At 47.0% G+C, this 17,930-nt stretch overlaps 14 non-coding genes across 14 annotated transcripts; all 14 read left to right on the forward strand.

Annotated features, from left to right (window-relative positions):
* Positions 1-52: 52 nt before the first annotated feature.
* Positions 53-124, forward strand: trnad-guc (transfer RNA aspartic acid (anticodon GUC)). The gene has a single exon. It is a non-coding gene; the product is annotated as a tRNA-Asp (tRNA).
* A 497-nt stretch (positions 125-621) lies between these two features.
* trnad-guc (transfer RNA aspartic acid (anticodon GUC)) lies at positions 622-693 on the forward strand. Its single transcript has one exon. It is a non-coding gene; the product is annotated as a tRNA-Asp (tRNA).
* Positions 694-1,198: 505 nt separating this feature from the next.
* trnad-guc (transfer RNA aspartic acid (anticodon GUC)) lies at positions 1,199-1,270 on the forward strand. The gene has a single exon. It is a non-coding gene; the product is annotated as a tRNA-Asp (tRNA).
* Positions 1,271-1,774: 504 nt separating this feature from the next.
* On the forward strand, positions 1,775-1,846 carry trnad-guc (transfer RNA aspartic acid (anticodon GUC)). Its single transcript has one exon. It is a non-coding gene; the product is annotated as a tRNA-Asp (tRNA).
* Positions 1,847-2,350: 504 nt separating this feature from the next.
* trnad-guc (transfer RNA aspartic acid (anticodon GUC)) lies at positions 2,351-2,422 on the forward strand. The gene has a single exon. It is a non-coding gene; the product is annotated as a tRNA-Asp (tRNA).
* Positions 2,423-3,783: 1,361 nt separating this feature from the next.
* On the forward strand, positions 3,784-3,855 carry trnad-guc (transfer RNA aspartic acid (anticodon GUC)). The gene has a single exon. It is a non-coding gene; the product is annotated as a tRNA-Asp (tRNA).
* Positions 3,856-4,640: 785 nt separating this feature from the next.
* trnad-guc (transfer RNA aspartic acid (anticodon GUC)) lies at positions 4,641-4,712 on the forward strand. The gene has a single exon. It is a non-coding gene; the product is annotated as a tRNA-Asp (tRNA).
* A 785-nt stretch (positions 4,713-5,497) lies between these two features.
* On the forward strand, positions 5,498-5,569 carry trnad-guc (transfer RNA aspartic acid (anticodon GUC)). Its single transcript has one exon. It is a non-coding gene; the product is annotated as a tRNA-Asp (tRNA).
* Positions 5,570-6,634: 1,065 nt separating this feature from the next.
* trnad-guc (transfer RNA aspartic acid (anticodon GUC)) lies at positions 6,635-6,706 on the forward strand. Its single transcript has one exon. It is a non-coding gene; the product is annotated as a tRNA-Asp (tRNA).
* A 505-nt stretch (positions 6,707-7,211) lies between these two features.
* On the forward strand, positions 7,212-7,283 carry trnad-guc (transfer RNA aspartic acid (anticodon GUC)). Its single transcript has one exon. It is a non-coding gene; the product is annotated as a tRNA-Asp (tRNA).
* Positions 7,284-8,645: 1,362 nt separating this feature from the next.
* trnad-guc (transfer RNA aspartic acid (anticodon GUC)) lies at positions 8,646-8,717 on the forward strand. Its single transcript has one exon. It is a non-coding gene; the product is annotated as a tRNA-Asp (tRNA).
* Positions 8,718-9,502: 785 nt separating this feature from the next.
* On the forward strand, positions 9,503-9,574 carry trnad-guc (transfer RNA aspartic acid (anticodon GUC)). The gene has a single exon. It is a non-coding gene; the product is annotated as a tRNA-Asp (tRNA).
* Positions 9,575-10,079: 505 nt separating this feature from the next.
* On the forward strand, positions 10,080-10,151 carry trnad-guc (transfer RNA aspartic acid (anticodon GUC)). The gene has a single exon. It is a non-coding gene; the product is annotated as a tRNA-Asp (tRNA).
* Positions 10,152-13,507: 3,356 nt separating this feature from the next.
* trnad-guc (transfer RNA aspartic acid (anticodon GUC)) lies at positions 13,508-13,579 on the forward strand. Its single transcript has one exon. It is a non-coding gene; the product is annotated as a tRNA-Asp (tRNA).
* Positions 13,580-17,930: the final 4,351 nt, after the last annotated feature.

A 17,930-nucleotide genomic window follows, 5' to 3' on the forward strand; every position in this document is an offset into this window, starting at 1 on the left:
TACCTCCTCTTAACCCCGGCCAGATACCTGCCAATTAAATATACTCAAGGAGTCCTCGTTAGTATAGTGGACAGTATCTCTGCTTGTCACGCAGAAGACCAGGGTTCGATTCCCTGACGGGGAGTTTCTTGTTAATAAGCCACGAATAAATCTGTTGGCTTCATCAGAGAGTTGAATTTTGCAGAAACTAGACGAGTGGTCTTTAATGACCAATCGAGAGAAGATATTCCGCTGCAGAGTAAACCAAAAAAAAAACGATATTGTTTCCGCCCAGTTTCGAACTGGGGACCTTTCGCGTGTGAGGCGAACGTGATGACCACGGAAACGGCGGCTTGTTTGGCATTGGGCATATGGCCCTCTGCTCTTTGCAGATGATCTTGGTCTGACGGCTTCATCAGGAGTTGACTTTGATCACAATGAAAGAGTTTGAAGACATTTGTAAAGAGGTTGGGATGGAAGTCAGCTCCTACATACATGTACGAGACTGTGGTTCTCAGCCAAGGAGTGGAGAAATTCTCAACGTTGGCCCGGAGTGATGTTCATCCCCAATAATACAGAATTATAGTGCATACCTCCTCTTAACCCCGGCCAGATACCTGCCAATTAAATATACTGAAGGAGTCCTCGTTAGTATAGTGGACAGTATCTCTGCTTGTCACGCAGAAGACCAGGGTTCGATTCCCTGACGGGGAGTTTCTTGTTAATAAGCCACGAATAAATCTGTTGGCTTCATCAGAGAGTTGAATTTTGCAGAAACTAGACGAGTGGTCTTTAATGACCAATTGAGAGAAGATTGTCCGCTGCAGAGTAAACCAAAAAAAAACCGATATTGTTTCCGCCCAGTTTCGAACTGGGGGCCTTCCGCGTGTGAGGCGAACGTGATGACCACTACACCACGGAAACGGCGGCTTGTTTAGCATTGGGCATATGGCCCTCTGCTCTTTGCAGATGATCTTGGTCTGACGGCTTCATCAGGAGTTGACTTTGATCACAATGAAAGAGTTTGAAGACATTTGTAAAGAGGTTGGGATGGAAGTCAGCTCCTACATACATGTACTAGGGCGTGGTTCTCAGCCAAGGAGTGGAGAAATTCTCATCGTTGGCCCGGAGTGATGTTCATCCCCAATAATACAGAATTATAGTGCATACCTCCTCTTAACCCCGGCCAGATACCTGCCAATTAAATATACTCAAGGAGTCCTCGTTAGTATAGTGGACAGTATCTCTGCTTGTCACGCAGAAGACCAGGGTTCGATTCCCTGACGGGGAGTTTCTTGTTAATAAGCCACGAATAAATCTGTTGGCTTCATCAGAGAGTTGAATTTTGCAGAAACTAGACGAGTGGTCTTTAATGACCAATCGAGAGAAGATATTCCGCTGCAGAGTAAACCAAAAAAAAACCAATATTGTTTCCGCCCAGTTTCGAACTGGGGACCTTTCGCGTGTGAGGCGAACGTGATGACCACTACACCACGAAACGGCGGCTTGTTTGGCATTGGGCATATGGCCCTCTGCTCTTTGCAGATGATCTTGGTCTGACGGCTTCATCAGGAGTTGACTTTGATCACAATGAAAGAGTTTGAAGACATTTGTAAAGAGGTTGGGATGGAAGTCAGCTCCTACATACATGTACGAGACTGTGGATCTCAGCCAAGGAGTGGAGAAATTCTCAACGTTGGCCCGGAGTGATGTTCATCCCCAATAATACAGAATTATAGTGCATACCTCCTCTTAACCCCGGCCAGATACCTGCCAATTAAATATACTGAAGGAGTCCTCGTTAGTATAGTGGACAGTATCTCTGCTTGTCACGCAGAAGACCAGGGTTCGATTCCCTGACGGGGAGTTTCTTGTTAATAAGCCACGAATAAATCTGTTGGCTTCATCAGAGAGTTGAATTTTGCAGAAACTAGACGAGTGGTCTTTAATGACCAATCGAGAGAAGATATTCCGCTGCAGAGTAAACCAAAAAAAAACCAATATTGTTTCCGCCCAGTTTCGAACTGGGGACCTTTCGCGTGTGAGGCGAACGTGATGACCACTACACCACGAAACGGCGGCTTGTTTGGCATTGGGCATATGGCCCTCTGCTCTTTGCAGATGATCTTGGTCTGACGGCTTCATCAGGAGTTGACTTTGATCACAATGAAAGAGTTTGAAGACATTTGTAAAGATGTTGGGATGGAAGTCAGCTCCTACATACATGTACGAGACTGTGGATCTCAGCCAAGGAGTGGAGAAATTCTCAACGTTGGCCCGGAGTGATGTTCATCCCCAATAATACAGAATTATAGTGCATACCTCCTCTTAACCCCGGCCAGATACCTGCCAATTAAATATACTGAAGGAGTCCTCGTTAGTATAGTGGACAGTATCTCTGCTTGTCACGCAGAAGACCAGGGTTCGATTCCCTGACGGGGAGTTTCTTGTTAATAAGCCACGAATAAATCTGTTGGCTTCATCAGAGAGTTGAATTTTGCAGAAACTAGACGAGTGGTCTTTAATGACCAATCGAGAGAAGATATTCCGCTGCAGAGTAAACCAAAAAAAAACGATATTGTTTCCGCCCAGTTTCGAACTGGGGACCTTTCGCGTGTGAGGCGAACTTGATGACCACTACACCACGGAAACGGCGGCTTGTTTGGTTTTGGGCATATGGCCCTCTACTCTTTGCAGATGATCTTGGTCTGACGGCTTCATCAGGAGTTGACTTTGATCACAATGAAAGAGTTTGAAGACATTTGTAAAGAGGTTGGGATGGAAGTCAGCTCCTACATACATGTACGAGACCGTGGTTCTCAGCCAAGGAGTGGAGAAATTCTCAACGTTGGCCCGGAGTGATGTTCATCCCCAATAATACAGAATTATAGTGCATACCTCCTCTTAACCCCGGCCAGATACCTGCCAATTAAATATACTCAAGGAGTCCTCGTTAGTATAGTGGACAGTATCTCTGCTTGTCATGCAGAAGACCAGGGTTCGATTCCCTGACGGGGAGTTTCTTGTTAATAAGCCACGAATAAATCTGTTGGCTTCATCAGAGAGTTGAATTTTGCAGAAACTAGACGAGTGGTCTTTAATGACCAATCAAGAGAAGATATTCCGCTACAGAGTAAACCAAAAAAAAAACGATATTGTTTCCGCCCAGTTTCAAACTGGGGGCCTTCCGCGTGTGAGGCGAACGTGATGACCACTACACCACGGAAACGGCGGCTTGTTTAGCATTGGGCATATGGCCCTCTGCTCTTTGCAGATGATCTTGGTCTGACGGCTTCATCAGGAGTTGACTTTGATCACAATGAAAGAGTTTGAAGACATTTGTAAAGAGGTTGGGATGGAAGTCAGCTCCTACATACATGTACAAGGGTGTGGTTCACAGCCAAGGAGTGGAGAAAAGCTCAACGTCAGCCTGGAGTGTTTCCGCCCAGTTTCGAACTGGGGACCTTTCGCATGTGAGGCGAACGTGATGACCACTACACCACGGAAACGGCGGATTGTTTTGCATTGGGCAATTGACCCTCTGCTCTTTGCAGATGATCTTGGTCTGACGGCTTCATCAGGAGTTGACTTTGATCACAATGAAAGAGTTTGAAGACATTTGTAAAGAGGTTGGGATGGAAGTCAACTCCTACATACATGTACGAGACTGTGGTTCTCAGCCAAGGAGTGGAGAAATTCTCAACGTTGGCCCGGAGTGATGTTCATCCCCAATAATACAGAATTATAGTGCATACCTCCTCTTAACCCCGGCCAGATACCTGCCAATTAAATATACTCAAGGAGTCCTCGTTAGTATAGTGGACAGTATCTCTGCTTGTCACGCAGAAGACCAGGGTTCGATTCCCTGACGGGGAGTTTCTTGTTAATAAGCCACGAATAAATCTGTTGGCTTCATCAGAGAGTTGAATTTTGCAGAAACTAGACGAGTGGTCTTTAATGACCAATCGAGAGAAGATTGTCCGCTGCAGAGTAAACCAAAAAAAACCCGATATTGTTTCCGCCCAGTTTCGAACTGGGGGCCTTCCGCGTGTGAGGCGAACGTGATGACCACTACACCACGGAAACGACGGCTTGTTTAGCATTGGGCATATGGCCCTCTGCTCTTTGCAGATGATCTTGGTCTGACGGCTTCATCAGGAGTTGACTTTGATCACAATGAAAGAGTTTGAAGACATTTGTAAAGAGGTTGGGATGGAAGTCAGCTCCTACATACATGTACAAGGGCGTGGTTCACAGCCAAGGAGTGGAGAAAAGCTCAACGTCAGCCTGGAGTGTTTCCGCCCAGTTTCGAACTGGGGACCTTTCGCGTGTGAGGCGAACGTGATGACCACTACACCACGGAAACGGCGGCTTGTTTAGCATTGGGCATATGGCCCTCTGCTCTTTGCAGATGATCTTGGTCTGACGGCTTCATCAGGAGTTGACTTTGATCACAATGAAAGAGTTTGAAGACATTTGTAAAGAGGTTGGGATGGAAGTCAGCTCCTACATACATGTACTAGGGCGTGGTTCTCAGCCAAGGAGTGGAGAAATTCTCATCGTTGGCCCGGAGTGATGTTCATCCCCAATAATACAGAATTATAGTGCATACCTCCTCTTAACCCCGGCCAGATACCTGCCAATTAAATATACTCAAGGAGTCCTCGTTAGTATAGTGGACAGTATCTCTGCTTGTCACGCAGAAGACCAGGGTTCGATTCCCTGACGGGGAGTTTCTTGTTAATAAGCCACGAATAAATCTGTTGGCTACATCAGAGAGTTGAATTTTGCAGAAACTAGACGAGTGGTCTTTAATGACCAATCGAGAGAAGATATTCCGCTGCAGAGTAAACCAAAAAAAAACCGATATTGTTTCCGCCCAGTTTCGAACTGGGGACCTTTCGCATGTGAGGCAAACGTGATGACCACTACACCACGGAAACGGCGGCTTGTTTGTCATTGGGCATATGGCCCTCTGCTCTTTGCAGATGATCTTGGTCTGACGGCTTCATCAGGAGTTGACTTTGATCGCAATGAAAGAGTTTGAAGACATTTGTAAAGAGGTTGGGATGGAAGTCAGCTCCTACATACATGTACAAGGGCATGGTTCACAGCCAAGGAGTGGAGAAAAGCTCAACGTCAGCCTGGATTGTTTCCGCCCAGTTTCGAACTGGGGACCTTTCGCGTGTGAGGCGAACGTGATGACCACTACACCATGGAAACGGCGGATTGTTTTGCATTCGGCAATTGACCCTCCGCTCTTTGCAGATGATCTTGGTCTGACGGCTTCATCAGGAGTTGACTTTGATCACAATGAAAGAGTTTGAAGACATTTGTAAAGAGGTTGGGATGGAAGTCAGCTCCTACATACATGTACTAGGGCGTGGTTCTCAGCCAAGGAGTGGAGAAATTCTCAACGTTGGCCCGGAGTGATGTTCATCCCCAATAATACAGAATTATAGTGCATACCTCCTCTTAACCCCGGCCAGACACCTGCCAATTAAATATACTCAAGGAGTCCTCGTTAGTATAGTGGACAGTATCTCTGCTTGTCACGCAGAAGACCAGGGTTCGATTCCCTGACGGGGAGTTTCTTGTTAATAAGCCACGAATAAATCTGTTGGCTTCATCAGAGAGTTGAATTTTGCAGAAACTAGACGAGTGGTCTTTAATGACCAATCGAGAGAAGATTGTCCGCTGCAGAGTAAACCAAAAAAAACCCGATATTGTTTCCGCCCAGTTTCGAAATGGGGACCTTTCGCATGTGAGGCGAACGTGATGACCACTACACCACGGAAACGGCGGCTTGTTTAGCATTGGGCATATGGCCCTCTGCTCTTTGCAGATGATCTTGGTCTGACGGCTTCATCAGGAGTTGACTTTGATCACAATGAAAGAGTTTGAAGACATTTGTAAAGAGGTTGGGATGGAAGTCAGCTCCTACATACATGTACAAGGGCGTGGTTCACAGCCAAGGAGTGAAGAAAAGCTCAACGTCAGCCTGGAGTGTTTCCGCCCAGTTTCGAACTGGGGACCTTTCGCGTGTGAGGCGAACTTGATGACCACTACACCACGGAAACGGCGGCTTGTTTAGCATTGGGCATATGGCCCTCTGCTCTTTGCAGATGATCTTGGTCTGACGGCTTCATCAGGAGTTGACTTTGATCACAATGAAAGAGTTTGAAGACATTTGTAAAGAGGTTGGGATGGAAGTCAGCTCCTACATACATGTACAAGGCCGTGGTTCACAGCCAAGGAGTGGAGAAAAGCTCAACGTCAGCCTGGAGTGTTTCCGCCCAGTTTCGAACTGGGGACCTTTCGCGTGTGAGGAGAACGTGATGACCACTACACCACGGAAACGGCGGCTTGTTTTGCATTGGGCATATGGCCCTCTGCTCTTTGCAGATGATCTTGGTCCGACGGCTTCATCAGGAGTTGACTTTGATCACAATGAAAGAGTTTGAAGACATTTGTAAAGAGGTTGGGATGGAAGTCAGCTCCTACATACATGTACAAGGGCGTGGTTCTCAGCCAAGGAGTGGAGAAATTCTCAACGTTGGCCCGGAGTGATGTTCATCCCCAATAATACAGAATTATAGTGCATACCTCCTCTTAACCCCGGCCAGATACCTGCCAATTAAATATACTGAAGGAGTCCTCGTTAGTATAGTGGACAGTATCTCTGCTTGTCACGCAGAAGACCAGGGTTCGATTCCCTGACGGGGAGTTTCTTGTTAATAAGCCACGAATAAATCTGTTGGCTTCATCAGAGAGTTGAATTTTGCAGAAACTAGACGAGTGGTCTTTAATGACCAATCGAGAGAAGATTGTCCGCTGCAGAGTAAACCAAAAAAAACCCGATATTGTTTCCGCCCAGTTTCGAAATGGGGACCTTTCGCATGTGAGGCGAACGTGATGACCACTACACCACGGAAACGGCGGATTGTTTTGCATTGGGCAATTGACCCTCTGCTCTTTGCAGATGATCTTGGTCTGACGGCTTCATCAGGAGTTGACTTTGATCACAATGAAAGAGTTTGAAGACATTTGTAAAGAGGTTGGGATGGAAGTCAACTCCTACATACATGTACGAGACTGTGGTTCTCAGCCAAGGAGTGGAGAAATTCTCAACGTTGGCCCGGAGTGATGTTCATCCCCAATAATACAGAATTATAGTGCATACCTCGTCTTAACCCCGGCCAGATACCTGCCAATTAAATATACTCAAGGAGTCCTCGTTAGTATAGTGGACAGTATCTCTGCTTGTCACGCAGAAGACCAGGGTTCGATTCCCTGACGGGGAGTTTCTTGTTAATAAGCCACGAATAAATCTGTTGGCTTCATCAGAGAGTTGAATTTTGCAGAAACTAGACGAGTGGTCTTTAATGACCAATCGAGAGAAGATTGTCCGCTGCAGAGTAAACCAAAAAAAAACCGATATTGTTTCCGCCCAGTTTCGAACTGGGGGCCTTCCGCGTGTGAGGCGAACGTGATGACCACTACACCACGGAAACGACGGCTTGTTTAGCATTGGGCATATGGCCCTCTGCTCTTTGCAGATGATCTTGGTCTGACGGCTTCATCAGGAGTTGACTTTGATCACAATGAAAGAGTTTGAAGACATTTGTAAAGAGGTTGGGATGGAAGTCAGCTCCTACATACATGTACAAGGGCGTGGTTCACAGCCAAGGAGTGGAGAAAAGCTCAACGTCAGCCTGGAGTGTTTCCGCCCAGTTTCGAACTGGGGACCTTTCGCGTGTGAGGCGAACGTGATGACCACTACACCACGGAAACGGCGGCTTGTTTGGTTTTGGGCATATGGCCCTCTGCTCTTTGCAGATGATCTTGGTCTGACGGCTTCATCAGGAGTTGACTTTGATCACAATGAAAGAGTTTGAAGACATTTGTAAAGAGGTTGGGATGGAAGTCAGCTCCTACATACATGTACGAGACCGTGGTTCTCAGCCAAGTAGTGGAGAAATTCTCAACGTTGGCCCGGAGTGATGTTCATCCCCAATAATACAGAATTATAGTGCATACCTCCTCTTAACCCCGGCCAGATACCTGCCAATTAAATATACTCAAGGAGTCCTCGTTAGTATAGTGGACAGTATCTCTGCTTGTCATGCAGAAGACCAGGGTTCGATTCCCTGACGGGGAGTTTCTTGTTAATAAGCCACGAATAAATCTGTTGGCTTCATCAGAGAGTTGAATTTTGCAGAAACTAGACGAGTGGTCTTTAATGACCAATCGAGAGAAGATATTCCGCTGCAGAGTAAACCAAAAATAAAACGATATTGTTTCCGCCCAGTTTCGAACTGGGGACCTTTCGCGTGTGAGGCGAACGTGATGACCACTACACCACGGAAACGGCGGCTTGTTTGGCATTGGGCATATGGCCCTCTGCTCTTTGCAGATGATCTTGGTCTGACGGCTTCATCAGGAGTTGACTTTGATCACAATGAAAGAGTTTGAAGACATTTGTAAAGAGGTTGGGATGGAAGTCAGCTCCTACATACATGTACGAGACCGTGGTTCTCAGCCAAGGAGTGGAGAAATTCTCAACGTTGGCCCGGAGTGATGTTCATCCCCAATAATACAGAATTATAGTGCATACCTCCTCTTAACCCCGGCCAGATACCTGCCAATTAAATATACTCAAGGAGTCCTCGTTAGTATAGTGGACAGTATCTCTGCTTGTCACGCAGAAGACCAGGGTTCGATTCCCTGACGGGGAGTTTCTTGTTAATAAGCCACGAATAAATCTGTTGGCTTCATCAGAGAGTTGAATTTTGCAGAAACTAGACGAGTGGTCTTTAATGACCAATCGAGAGAAGATATTCCGCTGCAGAGTAAACCAAAAAAAAAACGATATTGTTTCCGCCCAGTTTCGAACTGGGGACCTTTCGCGTGTGAGGCGAACGTGATGACCACTACACCACGGAAACGGCGGCTTGTTTGGCATTGGGCATATGGCCCTCTGCTCTTTGCAGATGATCTTGGTCTGACGGCTTCATCAGGAGTTGACTTTGATCACAATGAAAGAGTTTGAAGACATTTGTAAAGAGGTTGGGATGGAAGTCAGCTCCTACATACATGTACAAGGCCGTGGTTCACAGCCAAGGAGTGGAGAAAAGCTCAACGTCAGCCTGGAGTGTTTCCGCCCAGTTTCGAACTGGGGACCTTTCGCATGTGAGGCGAACGTGATGACCACTACACCACGGAAACGGCGGATTGTTTTGCATTGGGCAATTGACCCTCTGCTCTTTGCAGATGATCTTGGTCTGCCGGCTTCATCAGGAGTTGACTTTGATCACAATGAAAGAGTTTGAAGACATTTGTAAAGAGGTTGGGATGGAAGTCAACTCCTACATACATGTACGAGACTGTGGTTCTCAGCCAAGGAGTGGAGAAATTCTCAACGTTGGCCCGGAGTGATGTTCATCCCCAATAATACAGAATTATAGTGCATACCTCCTCTTAACCCCGGCCAGATACCTGCCAATTAAATATACTGAAGGAGTCCTCGTTAGTATAGTGGACAGTATCTCTGCTTGTCACGCAGAAGACCAGGGTTCGATTCCCTGACGGGGAGTTTCTTGTTAATAAGCCACGAATAAATCTGTTGGCTTCATCAGAGAGTTGAATTTTGCAGAAACTAGACGAGTGGTCTTTAATGACCAATCGAGAGAAGATATTCCGCTGCAGAGTAAACCAAAAAAAACCCGATATTGTTTCCGCCCAGTTTCGAACTGGGGACCTTTCGCGTGTGAGGCGAACGTGATGACCACTACACCACGGAAACGGCGGCTTGTTTAGCATTGGGCATATGGCCCTCTGCTCTTTGCAGATGATCTTGGTCTGACGGCTTCATCAGGAGTTGACTTTGATCACAATGAAAGAGTTTGAAGACATTTGTAAAGAGGTTGGGATGGAAGTCAGCTCCTACATACATGTACTAGGGCGTGGTTCTCAGCCAAGGAGTGGAGAAATTCTCAACGTTGGCCCGGAGTGATGTTCATCCCCAATAATACAGAATTATAGTGCATACCTCCTCTTAACCCCGGCCAGATACCTGCCAATTAAATATACTGAAGGAGTCCTCGTTAGTATAGTGGACAGTATCTCTGCTTGTCACGCAGAAGACCAGGGTTCGATTCCCTGACGGGGAGTTTCTTGTTAATAAGCCACGAATAAATCTGTTGGCTTCATCAGAGAGTTGAATTTTGCAGAAACTAGACGAGTGGTCTTTAATGACCAATCGAGAGAAGATATTCCACTGCAGAGTAAACCAAAAAAAACCCGATATTGTTTCCGCCCAGTTTCGAACTGGGGGCCTTCCGCGTGTGAGGCGAACGTGATGACCACTACACCACGGAAACGGCGGCTTGTTTAGCATTGGGCATATGGCCCTCTGCTCTTTGCAGATGATCTTGGTCTGACGGCTTCATCAGGAGTTGACTTTGATCACAATGAAAGAGTTTGAAGACATTTGTAAAGAGGTTGGGATGGAAGTCAGCTCCTACATACATGTACAAGGGCGTGGTTCACAGCCAAGGAGTGGAGAAAAGCTCAACGTCAGCCTGGAGTGTTTCCGCCCAGTTTCGAACTGGGGACCTTTCGCGTGTGAGGCGAACGTGATGACCACTACACCACGGAAACGGCGGCTTGTTTAGCATTGGGCATATGGCCCTCTGCTCTTTGCAGATGATCTTGGTCTGACGGCTTCATCAGGAGTTGACTTTGATCACAATGAAAGAGTTTGAAGACATTTGTAAAGAGGTTGGGATGGAAGTCAGCTCCTACATACATGTACTAGGGCGTGGTCCTCAGCCAAGGAGTGGAGAAATTCTCAACGTTGGCCCGGAGTGATGTTCATCCCCAATAATACAGAATTATAGTGCATACCTCCTCTTAACCCCGGCCAGATACCTGCCAATTAAATATACTGAAGGAGTCCTCGTTAGTATAGTGGACAGTATCTCTGCTTGTCATCCAGAAGACCAGGGTTCGATTCCCTGACGGGGAGTTTCTTGTTAATAAGCCACGAATAAATCTGTTGGCTTCATCAGAGAGTTGAATTTTGCAGAAACTAGACGAGTGGTCTTTAATGACCAATCGAGAGAAGATATTCCGCTGCAGAGTAAACCAAAAAAAACCCGATATTGTTTCCGCCCAGTTTCGAACTGGGGGCCTTCCGCGTGTGAGGCGAACGTGATGACCACTACACCACGGAAACGGCGGCTTGTTTAGCATTGGGCATATGGCCCTCTGCTCTTTGCAGATGATCTTGGTCTGACGGCTTCATCAGGAGTTGACTTTGATCACAATGAAAGAGTTTGAAGACATTTGTAAAGAGGTTGGGATGGAAGTCAGCTCCTACATACATGTACAAGGGCGTGGTTCACAGCCAAGGAGTGGAGAAAAGCTCAACGTCAGCCTGGAGTGTTTCCGCCCAGTTTCGAACTGGGGACCTTTCGCGTGTGAGGCGAACGTGATGACCACTACACCACGGAAACGGCGGCTTGTTTAGCATTGGGCATATGGCCCTCTGCTCTTTGCAGATGATCTTGGTCTGACGGCTTCATCAGGAGTTGACTTTGATCACAATGAAAGAGTTTGAAGACATTTGTAAAGAGGTTGGGATGGAAGTCAGCTCCTACATACATGTACTAGGGCGTGGTCCTCAGCCAAGGAGTGGAGAAATTCTCATCGTTGGCCCGGAGTGATGTTCATCCCCAATAATACAGAATTATAGTGCATACCTCCTCTTAACCCCGGCCAGATACCTGCCAATTAAATATACTGAAGGAGTCCTCGTTAGTATAGTGGACAGTATCTCTGCTTGTCATGCAGAAGACCAGGGTTCGATTCCCTGACGGGGAGTTTCTTGTTAATAAGCCACGAATAAATCTGTTGGCTTCATCAGAGAGTTGAATTTTGCAGAAACTAGACGAGTGGTCTTTAATGACCAATCGAGAGAAGATATTCCGCTGCAGAGTAAACCAAAAAAAACCCGATATTGTTTCCGCCCAGTTTCGAACTGGGGGCCTTCCGCGTGTGAGGCGAACGTGATGACCACTACACCACGGAAACGGCGGCTTGTTTAGCATTGGGCATATGGCCCTCTGCTCTTTGCAGATGATCTTGGTCTGACGGCTTCATCAGGAGTTGACTTTGATCACAATGAAAGAGTTTGAAGACATTTGTAAAGAGGTTGGGATGGAAGTCAGCTCCTACATACATGTACAAGGGCGTGGTTCACAGCCAAGGAGTGGAGAAAAGCTCAACGTCAGCCTGGAGTGTTTCCGCCCAGTTTCGAACTGGGGACCTTTCGCGTGTGAGGCGAACGTGATGACCACTACACCACGGAAACGGCGGCTTGTTTAGCATTGGGCATATGGCCCTCTGCTCTTTGCAGATGATCTTGGTCTGACGGCTTCATCAGGAGTTGACTTTGATCACAATGAAAGAGTTTGAAGACATTTGTAAAGAGGTTGGGATGGAAGTCAGCTCCTACATACATGTACTAGGGCGTGGTCCTCAGCCAAGGAGTGGAGAAATTCTCAACGTTGGCCCGGAGTGATGTTCATCCCCAATAATACAGAATTATAGTGCATACCTCCTCTTAACCCCGGCCAGATACCTGCCAATTAAATATACTGAAGGAGTCCTCGTTAGTATAGTGGACAGTATCTCTGCTTGTCATGCAGAAGACCAGGGTTCGATTCCCTGACGGGGAGTTTCTTGTTAATAAGCCACGAATAAATCTGTTGGCTTCATCAGAGAGTTGAATTTTGCAGAAACTAGACGAGTGGTCTTTAATGACCAATCGAGAGAAGATATTCCGCTGCAGAGTAAACCAAAAAAAACCCGATATTGTTTCCGTCCAGTTTCGAACTGGGGGCCTTCCGCGTGTGAGGCGAACGTGATGACCACTACACCACGGAAACAGCGGCTTGTTTAGCATTGGGCATATGGCCCTCTGCTCTTTGCAGATGATCTTGGTCTGACGGCTTCATCAGGAGTTGACTTTGATCACAATGAAAGAGTTTGAAGACATTTGTAAAGAGGTTGGGATGGAAGTCAGCTCCTACATACATGTACAAGGGCGTGGTTCACAGCCAAGGAGTGGAGAAAAGCTCAACGTCAGCCTGGAGTGTTTCCGCCCAGTTTCGAACTGGGGACCTTTCGCGTGTGAGGCGAACGTGATGACCACTACACCACGGAAACGGCGGCTTGTTTAGCATTGGGCATATGGCCCTCTGCTCTTTGCAGATGATCTTGGTCTGACGGCTTCATCAGGAGTTGACTTTGATCACAATGAAAGAGTTTGAAGACATTTGTAAAGAGGTTGGGATGGAAGTCAGCTCCTACATACATGTACTAGGGCGTGGTTCTCAGCCAAGGAGTGGAGAAATTCTCAACGTTGGCCCGGAGTGATGTTCATCCCCAATAATACAGAATTATAGTGCATACCTCCTCTTAACCCCGGCCAGATACCTGCCAATTAAATATACTGAAGGAGTCCTCGTTAGTATAGTGGACAGTATCTCTGCTTGTCACGCAGAAGACCAGGGTTCGATTCCCTGACGGGGAGTTTCTTGTTAATAAGCCACGAATAAATCTGTTGGCTTCATCAGAGAGTTGAATTTTGCAGAAACTAGACGAGTGGTCTTTAATGACCAATCGAGAGAAGATATTCCACTGCAGAGTAAACCAAAAAAAACCCGATATTGTTTCCGCCCAGTTTCGAACTGGGGGCCTTCCGCGTGTGAGGCGAACGTGATGACCACTACACCACGGAAACGGCGGCTTGTTTAGCATTGGGCATATGGCCCTCTGCTCTTTGCAGATGATCTTGGTCTGACGGCTTCATCAGGAGTTGACTTTGATCACAATGAAAGAGTTTGAAGACATTTGTAAAGAGGTTGGGATGGAAGTCAGCTCCTACATACATGTACAAGGGCGTGGTTCACAGCCAAGGAGTGGAGAAAAGCTCAACGTCAGCCTGGAGTGTTTCCGCCCAGTTTCGAACTGGGGACCTTTCGCGTGTGAGGCGAACGTGATGACCACTACACCACGGAAACGGCGGCTTGTTTAGCATTGGGCATATGGCCCTCTGCTCTTTGCAGATGATCTTGGTCTGACGGCTTCATCAGGAGTTGACTTTGATCACAATGAAAGAGTTTGAAGACATTTGTAAAGAGGTTGGGATGGAAGTCAGCTCCTACATACATGTACTAGGGCGTGGTCCTCAGCCAAGGAGTGGAGAAATTCTCAACGTTGGCCCGGAGTGATGTTCATCCCCAATAATACAGAATTATAGTGCATACCTCCTCTTAACCCCGGCCAGATACCTGCCAATTAAATATACTGAAGGAGTCCTCGTTAGTATAGTGGACAGTATCTCTGCTTGTCATGCAGAAGACCAGGGTTCGATTCCCTGACGGGGAGTTTCTTGTTAATAAGCCACGAATAAATCTGTTGGCTTCATCAGAGAGTTGAATTTTGCAGAAACTAGACGAGTGGTCTTTAATGACCAATCGAGAGAAGATATTCCGCTGCAGAGTAAACCAAAAAAAACCCGATATTGTTTCCGCCCAGTTTCGAACTGGGGGCCTTCCGCGTGTGAGGCGAACGTGATGACCACTACACCACGGAAACGGCGGCTTGTTTAGCATTGGGCATATGGCCCTCTGCTCTTTGCAGATGATCTTGGTCTGACGGCTTCATCAGGAGTTGACTTTGATCACAATGAAAGAGTTTGAAGACATTTGTAAAGAGGTTGGGATGGAAGTCAGCTCCTACATACATGTACAAGGGCGTGGTTCACAGCCAAGGAGTGGAGAAAAGCTCAACGTCAGCCTGGAGTGTTTCCGCCCAGTTTCGAACTGGGGACCTTTCGCGTGTGAGGCGAACGTGATGACCACTACACCACGGAAACGGCGGCTTGTTTAGCATTGGGCATATGGCCCTCTGCTCTTTGCAGATGATCTTGGTCTGACGGCTTCATCAGGAGTTGACTTTGATCACAATGAAAGAGTTTGAAGACATTTGTAAAGAGGTTGGGATGGAAGTCAGCTCCTACATACATGTACTAGGGCGTGGTCCTCAGCCAAGGAGTGGAGAAATTCTCATCGTTGGCCCGGAGTGATGTTCATCCCCAATAATACAGAATTATAGTGCATACCTCCTCTTAACCCCGGCCAGATACCTGCCAATTAAATATACTGAAGGAGTCCTCGTTAGTATAGTTGACAGTATCTCTGCTTGTCATGCAGAAGACCAGGGTTCGATTCCCTGACGGGGAGTTTCTTGTTAATAAGCCACGAATAAATCTGTTGGCTTCATCAGAGAGTTGAATTTTGCAGAAACTAGACGAGTGGTCTTTAATGACCAATCGAGAGAAGATATTCCGCTGCAGAGTAAACCAAAAAAAACCCGATATTGTTTCCGCCCAGTTTCGAACTGGGGGCCTTCCGCGTGTGAGGCGAACGTGATGACCACTACACCACGGAAACGGCGGCTTGTTTAGCATTGGGCATATGGCCCTCTGCTCTTTGCAGATGATCTTGGTCTGACGGCTTCATCAGGAGTTGACTTTGATCACAATGAAAGAGTTTGAAGACATTTGTAAAGAGGTTGGGATGGAAGTCAGCTCCTACATACATGTACAAGGGCGTGGTTCACAGCCAAGGAGTGGAGAAAAGCTCAACGTCAGCCTGGAGTGTTTCCGCCCAGTTTCGAACTGGGGACCTTTCGCGTGTGAGGCGAACGTGATGACCACTACACCACGGAAACGGCGGCTTGTTTAGCATTGGGCATATGGCCCTCTGCTCTTTGCAGATGATCTTGGTCTGACGGCTTCATCAGGAGTTGACTTTGATCACAATGAAAGAGTTTGAAGACATTTGTAAAGAGGTTGGGATGGAAGTCAGCTCCTACATACATGTACTAGGGCGTGGTCCTCAGCCAAGGAGTGGAGAAATTCTCAACGTTGGCCCGGAGTGATGTTCATCCCCAATAATACAGAATTATAGTGCATACCTCCTCTTAACCCCGGCCAGATACCTGCCAATTAAATATACTGAAGGAGTCCTCGTTAGTATAGTGGACAGTATCTCTGCTTGTCATGCAGAAGACCAGGGTTCGATTCCCTGACGGGGAGTTTCTTGTTAATAAGCCACGAATAAATCTGTTGGCTTCATCAGAGAGTTGAATTTTGCAGAAACTAGACGAGTGGTCTTTAATGACCAATCGAGAGAAGATATTCCGCTGCAGAGTAAACCAAAAAAAACCCGATATTGTTTCCGTCCAGTTTCGAACTGGGGGCCTTCCGCGTGTGAGGCGAACGTGATGACCACTACACCACGGAAACAGCGGCTTGTTTAGCATTGGGCATATGGCCCTCTGCTCTTTGCAGATGATCTTGGTCTGACGGCTTCATCAGGAGTTGACTTTGATCACAATGAAAGAGTTTGAAGACATTTGTAAAGAGGTTGGGATGGAAGTCAGCTCCTACATACATGTACAAGGGCGTGGTTCACAGCCAAGGAGTGGAGAAAAGCTCAACGTCAGCCTGGAGTGTTTCCGCCCAGTTTCGAACTGGGGACCTTTCGCGTGTGAGGCGAACGTGATGACCACTACACCACGGAAACGGCGGCTTGTTTAGCATTGGGCATATGGCCCTCTGCTCTTTGCAGATGATCTTGGTCTGACGGCTTCATCAGGAGTTGACTTTGATCACAATGAAAGAGTTTGAAGACATTTGTAAAGAGGTTGGGATGGAAGTCAGCTCCTACATACATGTACAAGGGCGTGGTTCACAGCCAAGGAGTGGAGAAAAGCTCAACGTCAGCCTGGAGTGTTTCCGCCCAGTTTCGAACTGGGGACCTTTCGCGTGTGAGGCGAACGTGATGACCACTACACCACGGAAACGGCGGCTTGTTTAGCATTGGGCATATGGCCCTCTGCTCTTTGCAGATGATCTTGGTCTGACGGCTTCATCAGGAGTTGACTTTGATCACAATGAAAGAGTTTGAAGACATTTGTAAAGAGGTTGGGATGGAAGTCAGCTCCTACATACATGTACTAGGGCGTGGTTCTCAGCCAAGGAGTGGAGAAATTCTCAACGTTGGCCCGGAGTGATGTTCATCCCCAATAATACAGAATTATAGTGCATACCTCCTCTTAACCCCGGCCAGATACCTGCCAATTAAATATACTGAAGGAGTCCTCGTTAGTATAGTGGACAGTATCTCTGCTTGTCACGCAGAAGACCAGGGTTTGATTCCCTGACGGGGAGTTTCTTGTTAATAAGCCACGAATAAATCTGTTGGCTTCATCAGAGAGTTGAATTTTGCAGAAACTAGACGAGTAGTCTTTAATGACCAATCGAGAGAAGATATTCCGCTGCAGAGTAAACCAAAAAAAACCCGATTAAATATTAAATATACTGAAGGAGTCCTCGTTAGTATAGTGGACAGTATCTCTCCTTGTCACGCAGAAGACCAGGGTTCGATTCCCTGACGGGGAGTTTCTTGTTAATAAGCCACGAATAAATCTGTTGGCTTCATCAGAGAGTTGAATTTTGCAGAAACTAGACGAGTGGTCTTTAATGACCAATCGAGAGAAGATATTCCGCTGCAGAGTAAACCAAAAAAAACCCGATATAGTTTCCGCCCAGTTTCGAACTGGGGGCCTTCCGCGTGTGAGGCGAACGTGATGACCACTACACCACGGAAACGGCGGCTTGTTTAGCATTGGGCATATGGCCCTCTGCTCTTTGCAGATGATCTTGGTCTGACGGCTTCATCAGGAGTCGACTTTGATCACAATGAAAGAGTTTGAAGACATTTGTAAAGAGGTTGGGATGGAAGTCAGCTCCTACATACATGTACAAGGGCGTGGTTCACAGCCAAGGAGTGGAGAAAAGCTCAACGTCAGCC

Source organism: Pungitius pungitius, unplaced genomic scaffold (genome assembly GCF_949316345.1).
Source record: "Pungitius pungitius unplaced genomic scaffold, fPunPun2.1 scaffold_25, whole genome shotgun sequence".
Taxonomy (NCBI): Eukaryota; Metazoa; Chordata; class Actinopteri; order Perciformes; family Gasterosteidae; genus Pungitius; species Pungitius pungitius.